Source organism: Triturus cristatus, chromosome 4_1 (genome assembly GCF_964204655.1).
Source record: "Triturus cristatus chromosome 4_1, aTriCri1.1, whole genome shotgun sequence".
In the NCBI taxonomy this organism is placed as follows: Eukaryota; Metazoa; Chordata; class Amphibia; order Caudata; family Salamandridae; genus Triturus; species Triturus cristatus.
Window position 1 is genome coordinate 668,707,712 of NC_140585.1, and position 18,423 is coordinate 668,726,134.

General features: G+C 43.3%; 1 protein-coding gene across 8 annotated transcripts in view; it reads right to left on the reverse strand.

The window, feature by feature from the left end:
• PNPLA8 (patatin like domain 8, phospholipase A2) overlaps positions 1 to 16,218 on the reverse strand; it is a 440,884-nt gene extending 424,666 nt beyond the window's left edge. For 4 of the 8 annotated variants that reach the window (XM_085653107.1, XM_085653103.1, XM_085653105.1 and 1 more), the window contains exons 1-2: positions 16,083 to 16,207; positions 13,883 to 14,010 (exon numbers count right to left, since the gene is read on the reverse strand). The gene's annotated coding sequence lies outside the window, so the exon portion shown is untranslated. Of the gene's footprint in view, positions 1 to 13,882; positions 14,011 to 16,082 lie in introns of all 8 variants that reach the window. The other 4 variants (XM_085653104.1, XM_085653102.1, XM_085653106.1 and 1 more) reach the window with 3 other exon arrangements.
• Positions 16,219 to 18,423: the final 2,205 nt, after the last annotated feature.

Below are 18,423 nucleotides of genomic sequence, written 5' to 3' on the forward strand. Positions count from 1 at the left end.
TCCGAACGGCTATTGCAGGGCTGGCATCAGGCAAGGCGCCAGATTTGGATGGCTTGCCTGGTGATTTATTTAAACAAGAACCAGATGTTTGGGCACCCTATTTCATGCTTCTATTTAATTCCATTCTGGGGGGCATGGAGTTGCCAGATACTTGGCTGGGCGCAGAGATTGTTCCAATATTCAAAAAGGGTTCGCCTCTGCTCCCAGCCAACTATAGACCTATTAGTCTCATCGATGTCCCCCAGAAGTTATTCGGCAGACTTATCCTCAATCGTTTACAAGATTGGATAGAGGAATGTGGAATCCTGAGTACATACCAAGCTGGTTTCAGAAGAAGAATCTCTACTATTGACCAGATCTTCCGCTTAAATCTTATACATTGGAAGACTGTGTTAATCGAGGGCGGCAGCCTTTACACGGTTTTCGTGGATCTGCGTGCCGCATTCGATTTAGTGCCTAGGGACAAACTGTGGGCTGTCCTATCGGACCTTGGTGCCCCAGCCGATATCCTATCAATTCTGAGAAGATTACACCAGGGAAATTTTGCCAGGGTCAGATGTGGAAGAGGAGGAACTCTCTCAGATGGTTTCCCCGTTGACAGGGGGGTTAGGCAGGGTTGTGTGCTTGCGCCGACTCTTTTCTGCCTCTTTGTCAACGGGGTGATTAATCATCTTAATGGGTTGAGTAATATCGATGCCCCCAGGTTGGATGGCAGCAGGGTTCCCGCTATTTTGTTTGCGGATGATACCCTGCTGCTCTCCAAATCCCCCATGGGTATACAGCGGGTCCTGGACGGATTTGCGGATTTTTGCGTGACACGTGGATTGGAGATTAACGCTTCCAAAACCAAGTATATGATCTTCAATCCACCTTCATCTACACATGCAAATCCTGTCTTAGGGCCCTCCAGATTAGAGAGGGTTTATACATTCGAATATCTGGGAGTAACGATTAACCAGACCATGACTTGGGACTCACACCGAACCAAGGCAAACCTTAAATTGATTCAGCTGACAGGTGGCATATCAAGGATGTTACGAGGACTGACCTATAAGCCATTTTCTCCTCGCCTCCAAATTTACAGAATTCAGGCGAAAGGGGCAGTGTCCTACGGAGGTGAATTATGGGGGCATATCGCCACCCAGAAATTGCAGGTCACGGAGAATAACTTCTTAAGGCAACTGACAGGTATTCCGTCTAGTACCCCACTCCTCCCACTGAGACTTGATTTAGGTCTCAGACCCATTACAGAGGAGTTGGGTCTCAAACCCATCATTTACTGCCGCAAACTATGGTGCACGCCGGAATTGTCAAATTACAGAGCGGAGCTCCAGGAGATCATGCGCCTTGCCAAACCTGCACAAATTCCTTGGCTCAGATATATTAAGCAAATATGCGAATCATTAGGAAGATCGGACCTGTGGTCTGATCCTGGAAACTCATGTCCCAGAATCTCACGTAAATCCATCTCTAAGGCTTACTATGAGCATCATCTACGCGTTCTAATTAAGATTGTAGGGGAGAGGTCCCTATCGAAAAAAAATTGGGGGTTCAAAGACTCATACCAATTAGAACTTGCATTTGACAATATAGGCCCTTCGCTAACAAGGAAGCTTTACATGCAATGGCGGTATAGCACCCTCCCCCTTAGAGCGCATACTGATCGTTGGACATACTCTCAGTTTACACCGCAATGTCCAGCTTGCGGTCATCCAAGTGAGACTGACTTGCATGTTATATTTTTCTGCCCAGTTTATCGAAGAGCAAGGAATTATTGGCTTGTCCCACTCCTCAAAAACCTGGGCTGTAGACGGCACCTTCCAGCATTCACGATCTTAAAAAAAGATTTGTCGGCCGCAACTGTATTTGCGGTTGCAACATTTTTAACAGCCATGTGGTTCTGTCGCAACCACTGTATTAAGTCAATACCAGTTGAATGAATTTGTTTGTAAATTCTAGGCCACTGTTTTATAATCGATTTGTTTTTATTTATGTGTGAACTTTTCTAATGTGTAATTCTTTTATGGTCCTAGTGACCGAAATAAAGATAAAGATGATGATGATAGTTACTCTGCTTCCAGGAAATTAGCTTTACTTGTCAATCACCTGGGAGTGACTGGGTGCAGAGTATTTGACAATCTTCCACGTTTTCCTGCTCCCACATCGGAGGATATTTTATGGAATGTCTTCATAGAAGCTAAAGAACGCATGGGGAAGTAGTACTCTGATATCTCAAGTGTTCTTTTAGAGAGGTTTAATTTTGCTATGTGTAAGCAATCTGGTGAAGAATCTGTGGTAGATTATATTGTGACGTTAAGAGTGTTGGCCGAAAAATGCCAATTTGGTCCTAATGTTGATACTTATATTAGGGACCAATTTGTTTTCTATTGTTACTCTAAAAAGATCCAAGAGCGTCTCCTAACCAATTGTTACTTCCTAAAGTTTTATCCAACACAAGCCATTGTTCATCCTGCACAAGCCACTGTTCATCCTACACAAGCCACTGTGAATGTGATATCTGATGAGAATGTTGTTTGTGCCATTAACTCCAAGCAAACTGCAGAGAAGAAGTTTCCTAGGAATCAATCTATTAGAAGTCAATTGATTTGCTTTTGTTGTGGTTCTAGGAACCATAGAGGGAACAATCCTAACTGCCCAGCCATTGGCAAGAAATGCGTTACGTGACAGAAATGTGGTCATTTCCAAGGTGTGTGCAGGGGAGGGTCTAATACAGTGTCCAATAGCAATACAACCCTCAGTAGAGTTAAAGTTTCTAATATTTGTTTAGACACCCCTGATATGCAAGAATGTACATCTCAATTTGCTAATGTTTTACTAACGGTTGATATTTATGACTTAAAAAACACATACTTTCAAGCCTATTAAAGGTCCATTAGTGGATGTTATTATTTATGGAAAAGGTATTTTGGTCATGGCCATTTCAGGAGCTCCTGTTACTATTCTTGCGAATCGTACTTTTTACAAGTTATAGCCCAACAGCATTCCAATTATAGTACCTGATATCAGTCCCAAAGCTTTTGGAGAACAGGACATTGACCTGTTGGGCTACTTTTGGGACAATGTGGACTGTTTGGGTAGATCTGCAAGAACCAAGATTTATGTGGCAGTCAAAGGAAGAGACATCATAGGATGGAAAGATCTTGCTCTCTTAGGGATCAATTTGTGTCCAGGACAAGATCTTCCCATTATTTTGGAAAATTCTCCTGCTAACATTCTATCTGTGGTTTAACAGCAGTCTGCAGTTGACAAATTGGTGCAATCTTTTCCTGATGTTTTCAAGAATTCTGTGGGAATGGTAAAAGGTTTTGAGCATTCCATTTAGCTTAAGAAAGACGCTGTACCAGTCGTACATAAAGTTAGACCTGTGCCTCCTAGCATCAGGGATGATTTAAAATTGTTATTGTCGAATCTACAATCTGAGGGTATCATTTCTCCAATCGATGCCTCAGAATTGATTTCTCCAGTGGTTTTGACCAAAAAGAAGACTGGGGATCTCAGGTTATGTGTGGATTTGTGATCCTTGAATCAAGATATTCTTGTTGATTGTTACCCCCTACCTCATATCCACGAGATGCTAGCCAACATTAGTTCTTTTCTACAATTGATTTACATTCTGCTTACCACCAAATTCAACTTTCCCAATGTTCGCAAGCACTTACTGCTTTTGTGACACCATTTGGTGCCTTCGAGTATGTGAGGTAACCTTTTGGTCTCGCTTCTGCTGCAAGCGTCTTCCAAAAGTTGATGGGAAATCTGTTTGGTGGCCTACCGCAAGTGCAAGCGTTTCAAGATGATATCTTGATCCATACAGAGACCAAGAAGGAGCACATATATGGTCGAACTTGCTCTTAGTTTAGGACTTAGGAATACAGTAAATAAATAGATGGACACTCGATAGAACACTCCTCCTGGATGATAAAGTGAAGGTGTTGGTAAGAGCAGGAATAATAGACTTTTTTAATTTTAATCTTGGCACCTCGACAGTGCAAGTGATGTGGGAATCTTTTAAGGCCCATTCACGGGGACTGTTAGGTTCGCAAATGGCATATAGGAGGAAAACTCGTAGGAAAGAAGAACTGGATGATATTAAAGTTATAAAAGAGAAAGAATTAGATTTACAAAGGGCTGCCTTGGTAGATAGGGAGAGTGTCCCTAAACTCGAGAGAGAGCTGCAGGAATTATAAGCTGCGTTTATTAAAGAAAAGTGGGAGGCCAGTAGACTTAAAAATTTCGAGTATGGAGAAAAATGTGGTGCTCTCCTAGCATGGAAAACAAGGGCAGATAGGGTCAGGAATAATATTAAGGCTGTGGTACAAATGGAGTCGGGTCTATTAACTTTTGAGGATCAGTTGATTAGAGAAGAGGCCATGAGGTTTATGTCAGCTAGGTATCAAGAGGACACCAGTGTTGGATCGGAGGAGGTAGGTGATTGGCTTAATTCGGGTAACTTGCCTCAATTGTCCGAGTCAGATAAGACTTATTTAGCCAGTGAAATTAAAGATGGTGAAATACACGAACAACTAAAGAAAATGAGTAGAGGTAAAGCCGCTGGCCCAGATGGGTTACTGGTAGAATTCTATCTCGATAATTCCGAAACAGTTGTTCCAGTTCTTGGGACACTGTTTAATAAAATCCTTTTACAAGGGGAATATATCCCCCCATCTTGGGCTGAGGCCACTATAACCCTGCTAGCTAAACCAAATAAAGATCCACAAAAAATTGAATCGTATAGACCGATCTCGCTATTAAATTCGGATCTAAAAATCTTTTCAGGGATATTGGCCACTAGATTAGCCAGATCCATTAAAACAATTATACATCCAGATCAGAGAGGGTTTATACCAGGGAGGCAGCTTAATGAACTTACGTTCCAGGCACTAGGGGCAATAGATTATGCTGAAGAGAAGGGGCTGCCGCTTGCTATAATAGCAATCGATGCTGCCAAGGCCTTTGATCAGGTTAATTGGGGGTACCTTTGGGCCACTATGATGAAGTTCGGCTTCCCCTTAATTTTTTATTGAAGCCATTAAATCTCTATATCAGGGCCCCCGAGCAAAAGTCTTGGTGAATGGAGGGTTATCAGAGTGGTTTAAAATCACAAGAGGTACAAGGCAGGGGTGCCCCCTTTCCCCTCTATTGTTTGATGTTTATATAGAGTCTTTTGTTTGTACACTCAGAAGGGATACTATAATCTTACCCTTTAAAATCGGTGAGCTGGAGCTGAAAACTGCTTTGTACGCTGATGATCTCCTCTTGTATACTTCCAATCATGTGGAGGCAATCCCGCGGCTCTTTGAATTAGCGGAGGAATTTGGAAGGGTCTCGGGATATAAAATCAATAAGGAAAAAATTGATATAATGGGCTGGAATAATTTAATCCCGATAGAAGGAGCCAAACAAAAAATCAGATATCTAGGAATTCATTTAACTAAAAAATTGGCTGATATTTCAAAGACTAGCTGGCTGAAAGCTGCGGAGGAAGCCTGTAAGCTAATGTCGAGATGGAGCAGTATTCCGCTTAACATATATGGGAGAGTAAATCTTGTTTAAATGATTATTCTCCCTAAGATCACATTTCTTTTTAACGCTATCCCATTATCATTTCATCACAAAGATATTGCTACTCTTCAAGGGAAGATCGGTTCGTTCATATGGGCCACAAAATCGCCCAGGATAGCCTGGAAGAAATTGAGGAGAGGTTTGAATGTAGGCGGTTTGGCTTTGCCCGACCTGCTTATATATTGTCATGCTTTTCATTTTAAAAACTTTAGAATTTTAGCTAATAAATTGGACTTCTCCTCTCAAGGTCGCCCTTTTCAGGCACTGTTACATGACCAGCCACAAGGCCTCGAATTTTTTCTTCTCAAATTTGGCAATCAAATTTTTTTTAAAAAGGTCCGCCTTAAGATTCTACAAGCGACGCTTAAAAACTGGGGTTTTATTCGGAAAACTCAAGGGATACCTTATTTTAACTTATATGCCCCAATCTGGGATTCCCCAGGTACCCCCGAATGCCTTTTGGACCAATTGTCTCAGCCTCTTAAATTAGCAGGGTTTAAAACATGGAGTGACTTGTGTCTTGATTCCAGGCTTATGGATTGGGAGTGTCTTGCAAACTTAACCAATAGATCCTTAACCAGGTTTAAGTTCTACCAACTGTCCGCATGGTGGGCCAGACAATCTTGGGGGTCGGTAGTGGACTTCCCAATCCTAGATTCTATCTGCAGGGTGGGAGGTTGGAAACGGGAAGTTTTGTTTTGGTATCAGACATTTCTAGGGTCCGAGGACAGTTTAACATTAGAAGTAGGGAAACTTTGGGGCGATGGTTTAATAGGGAATACGGAAGAGGTACAAAAAATTTGGAGAGACTCCTTTTCTATGTCCCAGAGAATAATTAAATCCGGAAATTTGAGTAGAAATCATTTGTTTACAGCCTACAGGGTCTATTGGACCCCGGCCAAACTGTCTAGGGTAACGTCGGATAGTCTCTTCTGTCCAAGATGCAAATTTCCGGCAGCTGACGATTTACATATGTTTCTTGATTGTCCTAAGCTTTCTAATTATTGGGGGTCCGTTTGTAGTGTTATTGAGGAGGTCTTATACGTACCAATCACTTGTCTTAGATTGATTTTTTTTGGTATGTTACCGGGATATAACACGAACATTGTTGCACAATTTGTCTTTTATGTGATTGTCATAGCCAGGAGAGAAATCTGTAGACAATGGAAGTCCGAGACCCCTCCCAGTTTTGCCGACTGTCTAAAAAATATTATGTGGGTTAGCCAGTCCAACATTGCTTGTGATCAAGGGAGTACCGATAAGATCTGGTCCCCTCTTTTGGCCTGGCTGAAGAAAGCATAAGCTGTCCAATGATTATGCCAGGGGTCTGTGGTCCGTCCTCTCCTAGTACCCACGTTTTTCTTGATGGCAAACGGGAATGGGACAAGGAGACAACCCTTCTCTGGGGGAATCCGGTTGCTGCACATAGTCCCCAAGGGCGAGAAACGAGCTGGCCTGTGTGGAGGGCACGGAGAGTTCCCATCTAGAGCAAATATTATCTGGCGTATATATGACGACTTAAAAAAAAAAAAAAAGAAGGAGCACATATAGATTTTAGAAAGAGTTTTAAACATCTTACAAGATAAGGGTATGACTTTGAACGCTAACAATTGCAAGCTACTGGTTAGTGAGGTGGAGTATCTTGGACATCTCATTTCCAGTGCAGGAAACAAACCCAAATTTTGCAATGTGGAGGCAATTTGCAATGCTCCTCCTCTCATTGACAAAGATGCCTTCCGTTCTTTCCTTGGACTCTGTGAATATTATGCCAGGTTTGTTTCTGGCTATGCTCATTTAGTCCAACCTCTGAGGTGACTTCTCAAAAAAGAAACAACATTTTTATGGAATGATACTCTACATGATGTTTTTGAGAAGGTAAAACATTTGGTCATTAACACACCTGCATTACATCCCTATGTTTCAAATGGCAATTCTTTCATTACTGTAGATGCCAGTCAAAAAGGTCTTGGTGCAGTCCTTGGACAATGGGTTGATGGTAAGGTGAACACTATTGCTTTGCTTCTCGTGCTTTAACCTCTACTGAATGTAATTATAGCACAATTGATCGTGAGGCCCTTGCCATTGTTTGAGCGGTTCAGAAATTCAAAACATATATTTGGGGCACTCGTTGTGAAGTTTTCACTGATCACAAACCTTTGATTTTTTTGTTGTCCGGGAATGGATTAGGAAAATCTTCTGCAGGGCTTGAGAGATTATTATCCAAGTTACAAGAATATAATCTCGCAATCAAATATATTCAAGGGGGCAAGAACATCCAAGCGGATTGCCTTTCTCGAATTCCACTTCCTGTTTGTAGTGAAGGAGAGGATGATTTCCACAAAGATTGTGTTGTAGGTTTAGTGGACGCCGTTTCCATGTGTAGTGGAAACATCACACAAGAAGTATGGTCCACTGCCATGGCACTGGATGAGTCATTAAGACAAGTAGAGTTGTTTATCAAGAGCAAATGGCCAGTTGGTAAAAGTCTCAGTAATGACTTGAGAAGTTTCGCTAAAGTTAGTGAAGAATTGTCTTTTGAGAATGGGGTTTGCGTGAGGAATGGTCTTTTTTTACCTCCTGTTTCTTTGAGAGAAAGGATTATCAACATGGCTCATGAGGGTCATTTAGGGGTTTCTGCTACATGCAATAAATTAAAGGACAGTTACTGGTGGCCAGGTATGGACAAACAAGTAGCTCTTTTTGTTGACAGTTGTCCTAGTTGTGTTGTATCAGACAAACACTGGAAATTAAGCAAGAAACCTTTGTATCCAGCTCCTTGTCCAGATTCACCTTAGGAAAAAATTGCTTTGGATTTTTCTGGGCCATTCAATTTGTTGCCTTCAGAGAAAAGGTGCTGCTTGGTCGCTATTGATTATCACCCAAAGTGTATATATTATTCTTTTGTGCAAGCTGCTAATTCATCTGCTGCTATTTCATTTCTTGAAAGTCTATTTAGGATTGAGGGTGCTCCGCTTTGTTTTGTCACTGATAACAGCCTATCTTTTCTATCTCGGCAAGTTACTAGTTTTCTAGAAAGCTTTGAAGTCAAGCACTGCCAAGTCGCCTTGTACAGTCCATCCTCCAATCGCTTTCTTAAGGAAGGGGTTAAAACAGCTATTGCAGCTGATGTTGATGTAGGTGATTTTTTACAAAAAAAGTTTGGGCCTACCTGACTGCTCCACATTCCACCACTGGCGTAACACCTTTTAAGGCACTCAGAGGTAGAGAAGCCAGATCCAACCTGATGCCTAAGTGGTTTAGTGACTTAGCAGTGTGTTCTGCTCGGTCTAAAAAAAGAAACTCTTTGGAAGATCTGCAACTGGTTAAGGACAGGGTTGCTGCCAAGCAGCTACTGCAGAAGAAATTTTATGACGGCGTTTCTAAATTTTAATGTGCTGATGTTGCAGTGAATGATTGGGTGTTGATCAAGAAGCCATACAAAGTTTTCAAAGGTCAATCTAAATTTACATTACCTGGTTGTGTTATCAGAGTCACCAAACCTTCTGTTTTGTTAGAAGGAAGAGGTTGGTGGAACAAGGACAATGTTGTCAAACTTACTGACACACAGGTTGAGATTTTTTTTAAAGTTTATGCTAATAGGTCTGATGAAGACAAATCTGATTTTACCTTTAGTCCAGGTTTTGATGTGGTAGACTCCCCGAATGTCCTAAGTGCTAACTCTGGGGGAGCTATGCGTTCTTCTTCTCCAAACTGTTCAAAATGTGGCTCCCAGCGGACCTGTAGGTTACCTATCAAATTGCGAGATTATGTTTTATATTGATGCTCCTGTGTTTTTTTTTTTTTGGGGGGGGTAGTTTGATGAGGGGGTAACAAGTGGGTGATTCACTGTTTCTTTAATGTTAGAATATATTAGCGTGGAATCTTGTATAAGTCATGTTCTGTTCTACCCTGGCTCAGGCAGTTACATTTGTGGTTCTCTGCCGTGCAGTTGCCTCCGCCGTAGGCTCTTGTAATACTGCCTTCTTGCTTTCCTGGAATAAAGAATTATTTGGAAAAGGTGACGTCTCTGCAAGTTTCACTATTCAACCCCACCACAACAGTGTCCACTGACTTACTGTACGAGTTCAAATAGCTACACACAACCTGTCCTTGTTTGTTGTGAGCGTCATTGATCACGCGAGGCATGAATCTACCGCTGGCAGTGCACATTTGGACAGGTAGGCCCAACCTGACCTTCCCTGACTTGAACGTCAGCGATTGGAGCATGTGCATGTACCAAAAACATGTAGCCTTTGCATTTCACGTTGATGTCCAGTAAATTCAAATAGTAGACTTGTGTACCTGGCTTTGTCAGGAAGTGACATTGTGCAATGAGCGGGAGCAGTTCAAAAACTTTACTCACATGACATGCACAAAAACAACAAAAGCTGGTGTCTTTGAATCTTCATGGACACCTCAGCCACGAGAGTCAGCAGTGCAGAAAAACCACAGAGAAGGTACTGATACAATCAGTATTGTAACACAGTGAGTTATTCCACCATTGCAAATGTGATAACAGAAATGGGGTCCACAAAAGATTTAAAACTTGTAGAAGCTTATTCTAGATTTACAAATGCATGACAGCTAACAAAAAGCCTATTGATCCTCGCGTCTTAACTGTTTCTCCCAACCTCCTATGTTTCAAACACAAATATTCTACAGCTTCTGTCACATCCCAATCCTCATGAAATGCAATAGAAAAAAGACCACATACAACACACAATGGAGCTGGATTCTCTCTCTATTTAAACTTTCCCTCTAGTTGGACAAAGCAATAGCACATTGTTGAAAATCTTGGAATTCCTTCTGGGAGTCTAAAATCTCAGTTAGCTTGGTATTCTCTCCTTGCACACAGTGTATACCTGGCCCATTGTTGTGAGTAGGCGTTCAAAGTACCTTGAAATGCGGGGATGGCTGTATTCAAGTCAGAACACCTTTGAGGTAGCTCACTTAAGTAAGCCACTCATTATTTCGCTACTACCTTAAGTTCCAGATCAGTGAAACAAGCCATCGACAATATTTATTTCACAGCACCACACGCAGAGTGTAATAGCCACATCTTTCCAGACGTTCCTTAATCGTTGTGTGTCCCTATATCATTTTTATCACGTCCTCAGGCATCATTCAAGTTGTGCCAATTCTTTATCCCCCTAGCCCGTCTTCTATTTCGAACCACTGAACCAAGATGTGGGTTTGTCCATTTCTTACCCAGTTTCCCACAGGACAAGTACTTAATTTTACACCAAGGGTACCATGTCATGTCCTCTTCCACTGGAGATATCCCAATGACATGGCCATATCCTTCAATCCAAGCTTTACTCTGCACCAACAGGCACAGGTGTGAATCGATGGCTCTAGTACAGCTGCAGCATTACTCATGCAGCACTGCTTCTTCATTTCTTCACTTTCTGAGGGTTCGATCACACTGTCAGCAGGCCCTGCATCGCTCCAGTGCCAGCCACAACCATAAGCAATGTCTCTTGTACTACTGGGAAGTGGGCTGCTAGTTCAAATGACCTCACAAACACCTTCATAATCATCATTGCGTTTAGAGTCACAAATGACAAAGGGCATGCGCTCCAATCTCTCCCAGTCAGAGTTAATTTACTCTGCACCACTCTGTCACACCAGGGCAAGGGTAAAACCTTTAGCCTGAAGTTTCAAGTATCGAGACCCACGAATGATCAGCTCTGTCGCAACAGGTGCCATGTACATTTGAAAACATTAATCAAGTTAAATAAAGATCGTTGTCAGAACCCGTTGGGGGATACAGAACAGATAGGGGATTGTGTGCTCTCCTTCTAGGTCTCTGCAAACTGTGCAATGTATGGCCCTTTCCGCAGAGCGAGGGTTAACACTCACAGGCTTGTAAGGGTAGTGTTGGGGCAAGAGCTCAGACAGACCTCAACAATCAAGCAACAGACACAATAACATACTGTCCATTCCAGGGCTTATTTTTTTTAAAAAAATAAAAAACTTTTAATCTCACATCAAAACTAAATACTTCACAATTCACTTAATCCAATATGAGGGGTTGTCGTAAGCTGCGCTAATCATGTGGTACTACATCCTCCTCTTTCCCCAATAACCATTGTCTCTCCTTTTGAAGTCGTAGATCCGTCTATTACTCTCCTGTACGCTAGGGAAAAGGTAAGGATTATGATCAGGTCCAAACTGCTCAAAGTTCTCTTGAATCTGCTAGTTAACTCAGCTCAAAATCTTTAAGATGGCTTTGTTCTCATAGTCTAAACAAGTGCTTTGGTTTTACCTGTGAGAATCTCCATCTCTCTCGTCCCCTGGAATAGTTAGGCCCATGGTTTCCTGTATTCGCTTGATGGCCGGCCGGCTGTGAAGTGGGTGTGGGGAGGCATAGGGAGTAGTAGAGGCTTTTGTGTGCGTACATAGTGGACTCCCCTGGGACTTTTTCACACAAAAGCGGTGGTGCACAGGACTATGCCTACCATAGTCAAGTGTTTGTGAACTTGACTATCGTAGGCTCTCACGGTGGCAATCCTTCTTGGCAATGGTGGCCCTCCATGGCCGCTGTGAACCGGGGCTTCACTTGGCATGTCTTCCAGTCCTCCAGGCTGAGTCCTTGCTGGGTGAGGAGGCAGTTGCTGTAACAAAGATGATTTGGGGTACCCCACTTTGGTGGCGCTTTGGTTCTCCAGTCAGCGCGAGCAGCATCAGTACTACGGCCCACAGCAGCCTGCCGGATCATTTCACAATGGCACACTTCTGGAACAGTTTTAAGAGCAGCTTCACCAATACTGCACATTGAGACCAGGCGACTCCCTCTCTGTATGGGTCACTCCTCAATCACTCTCTCAAGTTTGCCAAAATCCTCTGGGAGCTCTACGCTCTACGCATTGGAACATGATGGCTCTCTCCTTCCTGAACAGTATCTCCTCCATCTTCCTTCTCCAAAGTGGACAGGCAGGCTTCTAGGCTTCTTCAGCCAGATGCTGAGCTACTCCAGCAGACAGTAAAGGTTTCAGATGAGGTCCCTGTACCTTTAAGGCACTGGCTGTCAGGTAGAGACCAGCAATGGTTGCACAGCAGCTCTTTAAGTATTCGACTACGGAGCACCCCTTCCTTAATCTATAAGAATTTGGGACGGGAACAAACTGGGGGGGGTTTGGATCCCACTTTTTTTTTTTTTTTTTTTAAACCTTTATTCATCAAAAAATAAGGACACAGCTATTCAGCCGACAACCCGGAGGTACGGCAGCTTCAAGAGAGCAATACAAAGAAGCATCCACAGTGCATAGAAAGGAGAAACAAAAAGGTTCTATTTTAAATAAACACAAACACAAACCAAACCCAAGCAAGGCGAAGTACACTGAATACACCTGGTGATTGCCCCTCAGGGGAGACCGGACCCCCTTCGTCTATGGATCCCACTTTTTAATAAAATTTCTAGACAGGGGATGAAGATTCACTGTCTGAACCTTTAGAACTGGACTAGCTTATTTCTAATTCTCATGGTTCCCTCCAGACACAGCCTTTGTGTAAAGTGATGCTACTCGCAGCAACTAGAAATGGGTCGGTCTCCAAACAGAAGCACCTACAATATGAGCACAATGAAGTGTGAATTTTCTGCATGTAGCTGTCATTTGTTTTGCCTAAAGCAGAGGGGTCAGTAGACCACTCCCTCCTTGATGCAGATAAAACGTTATGGTCACATTATCAAACACAATATGCAACCACCCCCCTTTATGTGATGAACTGAGAACAGAGACAGTAGTCTACTGTTCACTATGAGGGCAAGCTTGGTTCACCCCTCTAGGTCACAGGATAGGTCCTGGACCTCACGCTGTCAGGAAAAGGTGTAGGTCTCTGTGCACACACATGGAAACATATGAACCACATGACTGGAGACATACTGGAATGCCAACTGTACTGTATCCATCCAGGATATGCCAGGACCTGGAATGTACTGAACTCATCAGTGCCTGTAGCCAGAAGCTAAACAAAAAAGATCTCTAATGTATGCTGTGGGAAGATACAAGTTGCCCAAGCAAAAGGATATTAAAGGAGCTATGCTCCACATGAGGAGCACACACAAGAAGAAGGAAAGCCATCGAATAAGTTACAAGCAAATGAGACTGACAAGAAACCCAACCAATGATAAGCAATGGTCTGACCAAAGGCACACTCTAATTATTGGTACTTTAAGCAATTGGTCTTTCAACAACTGACAACTAAAAGCTGTTTGGAGGCAAGACTTGAAAAGTACTTCAAAAATTACCCATAGCAAAAATACATTCAACATAAAAAATTACAGCAGAGATTGGCCTACCAGATCTGGTGCTGAGGTTAAGTCCTTGTTAGACAGATGTGCACAAGTGAAAGAGCGAAAAGCCGTCACTCATAGTGAAAAAGGGCACTGGCTGGAGAGGGCTGATCCAGAGCACCAAGCTGTAGTCTCTGATGGGTAGAAGCAAAATGGGAATGACACCTGAACCAGACCAATTTTATAAATATATTTTACATGAGTAAGCCTTCTTATTGAATGCTTCCTGTGGTTATAAAGATGATATTTCACAGAAAGAGATCTTAACTTTGGATTCCTATAATTCACAGTGCTGAACTCACTTGCAGCATATTTAGCTTTCCTAAACAAATTACCAAAAATTAAATGGATGGTTAACACAGCATTTTTTTTTAAATGCCAGTTGAAAACAAATCACACACTTTTACAAGGACAGTGTTACTCTCAGAGCATTAATTAGCATGACTGACACACCCACCACTGCAGGCCAATCCTTGATGCAATCATCTTCTAATGAATCCTTCCCAGTATGTGAAAATAAACACCGCTAATACAGAAACCCATCAGCAAAAAGTTACACTGTTCTATATTGTACGGATAAACCGATGATGCTCAAATGCTCCAAAAACATCTAAGTGCAGTAAAACCAAATGAATAACATAATAAAAATACACAATGAATAACGTCTAATATGGTCCTATATTGCAATCTCAGAGTTCAGGTTATGTTTGTAGGGTCAAGCGGGTTAGCAAGGACAGAACCCTTCGGACCCGGTGCACTCCGTAGAACTGTGACGTAAGTGATGGAGCGTAGTCTAGTAAAAGCAGGTTTAGAATGCTAAGTTTGAGGTCACACACAGATGAATAAAGACATGAAGTACCAAGCTCCGTGGGTGGCGTAGTCATTGGTGGGTACCCAGGCTGGAGGATGCTACAACGTTAATAAACCAATCACCCTTTGGCCTTGTGGTTTATAAACATCACCAGAACACCTTGATAGCAACACAGGCCAATATCACACAGTAGCCCATTATGTATTCTCTTCCCTTCTGTATGAATAGATAGATCGATTTTTTATTTAGCAAACATGAGACTGTGAAGACAGCTAAATCAGTGTCTCGGTCACGGCTAAAAAGTGTAAGAAATAAAGTAGTGTATAGCTGGGGGGGGGGGGGGGGCAAAGCACAAAATGATATCTGTGTTTATTAATCGTGTTCACAATAACTTGACCAAGGGCTGCCACATCACTGCATATCAAAAGGACATCAGTTTACCAATTCAGGGCATTAAACTATCAGGGTAATGCAGCCTGATAGTTGTAGTTCCATTTTGCTTCCAGTGAACTAACATATGAAATAACAATGATTCTAAAATAAATTCCTATAACTATAAACATGATGAACTACTGAAAGGAGCAAACTACTGACTGCCCACTACTTTAAGAAAGTACTGTTTTGGTCAGTTTCTCACAGCATTGGAGATAATATTTTTTTTTAAAAATGAAGCATAGAATACTGGTTTCGTTTTAATGGGTCTAACACATTACAGGCATTGCCTTTTCGGTGAACGCAACATACTAGACTTCCGGGGAAGTGACTGACTTAATGCATCCAAAGTTTAAAATTAACATACATGACAGCGGACAACCACCTCTTTGCCCTAAACTACCAGGAGTCGGCGGTTTTCTGCTATCACCAGCGGCTGCATTAGGCTAGAACCAACCCCAACTCACGATTTATGAATGACATGCTAACAGTAAATCCCTGCCCGGATTTACGTTCCAGGTCATTTTTGGTGAAATTGGCAGTGTCGAGGTGCATTTACAGCAAACAAGGAGGCGCGACCGAAAGAAAACACTGTACAGCAGCAGCACCACTTCCTCCACGGGAATAATCTGGCAGAGGCTCGGCTCTACATTTCAGGGAAGGGGACAGAATGAGTCTGATTAACGATGTATAAGCATCAAGCACCCTGAGCTTTTGTCACGGAGAAATTATTCAATTAGTTGCAACATACACATAAGTAACGTGGCATTCACCGAGTCTTCCTAGATGGCTGTGCTGACCAGTAAAGTAGGTGTGGTCTGGGGGGTGCATCGTTGGGGTAACTTGGGACCGTTGAGAATTTTAAAGCAGATTTTATTAAAATGCCAGACGCGCGGCTAAAACGAGTACTCATTAAAAGTACTGCGGAGAAGCAGGTACGTTAATCGCCTGTCAGTTACTTACACGGATCATCCGTGAATTAACCTCGGATCAGGTTCGTCTTCTGTTGTTGATCATTTAAAGGCTGTCATTTGTCAATATTAGCGCTTCCGGGTCGCGTTACCAATCCGATGGCTGAAGATATTCTGGGAGTTCTCCGTCAATGGGCGAAACGGCTAGTTTGAAAGATTCTCTAGGATTGGGGCACTGGAGGCCTAGCCAGCCAATCCTTGTGCGCAGCGCATAATTTGGTAGTGCTGATTTGCTGTGCAGGTCTCAGCCTTTTTTGTAGGCCCTGTTCTCTTACAGAAGGTGTTCAGGGGCGGTGCTGTCCACCTTGGAGCGAACAGGGTGTAGCTGCCTCCCTACCTGAGGTGATTCAGTCACCTGAGGACAGCGCAGGCTTGGATTGGCTGACAACCTGTTGTTTTTTTATGTCGAGCTTCCGATCTTTTTCACATTAAATTAGTATATACTTTTAGGTCCAGCTTTCGACCTCTGGTATATACTTTAATAGCTGTATATTTATTTATTTATATTTTTGCAGTAGGATAGCGCGATCCTCGGCCCGAAGGTATCAAAGCGCTTTAAATGAGCACCAGTTGCATTACAGATGGACACCCATTACTTTAGGTACAGGGAGATTAAGGGGCGCTTAAGAGGTGCATGCATCAAGCTATTTTGCGATCTCAAACAGTGCAATTCGCAAAAATCGGCCGTTTGCGTTCGCAAAATAGCCTTTTCTAATGCATGAAAGCAGGGCTTTAAGTGGGATGAAAAACCTGGGGGTCTCTCACAGGGGCGTGGCCAATGTAATTATGGGCGTGGCTTCAAAAAAACATAAGCCAATAACCTTTGCTTAGCATAGTGTGTCCCCGACTTATATTTTTCTGTTTCTGTCAAGTAACATCATACCTACAACAAGTCATGACCATTGACTTTGTCAATGTTTGGAAGTTGCATAAGATAAATAAGCAGCAACTATGGCTTGTATATAATATTGAAAAAGCTTCCACTTAAAGCCCTGGTGACACCACAACAATGTTGCTGTTCCTGAGTTTCAAAATGAGAAGGTAAGTCCAGAGAGAAAATTACTCTCTTTAAAGAATTTCCCTTCCCCTACAACGCTCCACTAGTGAGAAGTAAGCAGTGTGAGCAGCACACATCGATGAGCCTGCTGTCACTGCAGTCTGGAAGAAAACGGACCACCTGTGTCAGGGCACAAAACAGAGCCCGATCGAGACCCATTTCGAGGCCCCCTTTAAAAAACTACCCGTGCTTAGACCCGGAGAGACCCAGCCCACTTAAAGCCCTGCATGAAAGTTTTTTGAATTCGCAATTTAGGTCATCGTGATTTTCTAAGTTGCGAATGCAAATAGGGAATCGCAATTTGTGATTCCTTATTGCACATGCAAGAAGCATTTCATAAATGAGAACTGTGCGTTTAGGAAACGCAAATTGCCATCAACTTCAAGTTGATGGTGAATGTTAGACCTGTCAGCCTAGCCTAATTTTTTTCCACCCTCTTTTTCGTTGGCCTTAGGTCTCCGAGCGCCTTCCCATTGCTAATCAATGCTAAGGGGCAGGTGCTCTCTTCTTCCAACATGGCTGCCACATGCCCCTGCTACTGCAGAGTGGTCTTTTTAGTAGCCCCCTAGTTGCCAGGAGCTGGCTGGGACCCTAAACATTGTTGCAACACCAGCCCGCCTTTTTCTCCCATGGTTAGAATAGGGAAGCTCCTGGAACCTTCCAGAACAGGGGAGGGGTCTGCTTTTTGCCGCCTGAGAGTGTGGTCACCTGACCTGGGCATAGATAAGGGAAGGAGGGAAACTTTTCAGTCAGTTGGGGCATCACTGACCTGGGGGAACCTACGCAGGAGACTTAGGCGGTAGGGCCTAGTCAGGAACCTATACCACTGGGAGTGACAGGGCTTAGGTGCTGCCTTCCAAGCTGAGTGAGGAACACTGGACTAGCCCACTGATCTGGCCCGGCGGGAGGGGAACCCAGGGACCATCTGCAGTGACCTACTGAGACTATCCTGTCGTTAGCCACCAACTCAACCCCCTCCCTCAAGAAATTCCCTACCAAGGGCGCAGGAACCACCACGCGCAGAGAAGACCCTCTAACCACCCACAGGACTACTGGGGGATCAACCAGGTATTGGCGCTGTGTCACCCCTGCGCTCCCTGACTCCACCTGGGTCCCCTTTGCTGAACTGCCACTTTCGTGTGGCCTGTCCGGCCTTGCCTGAACTGCTAACCTGCCTAAAGCTGAACCGAACTGCGCTGCTTCTCAGCGCTCCCCTGCTGTGCCCGGAGAAGCGCTGGACTCCTGCCCAGAACTGCTGTGCCAAGAAAGCGCTGTA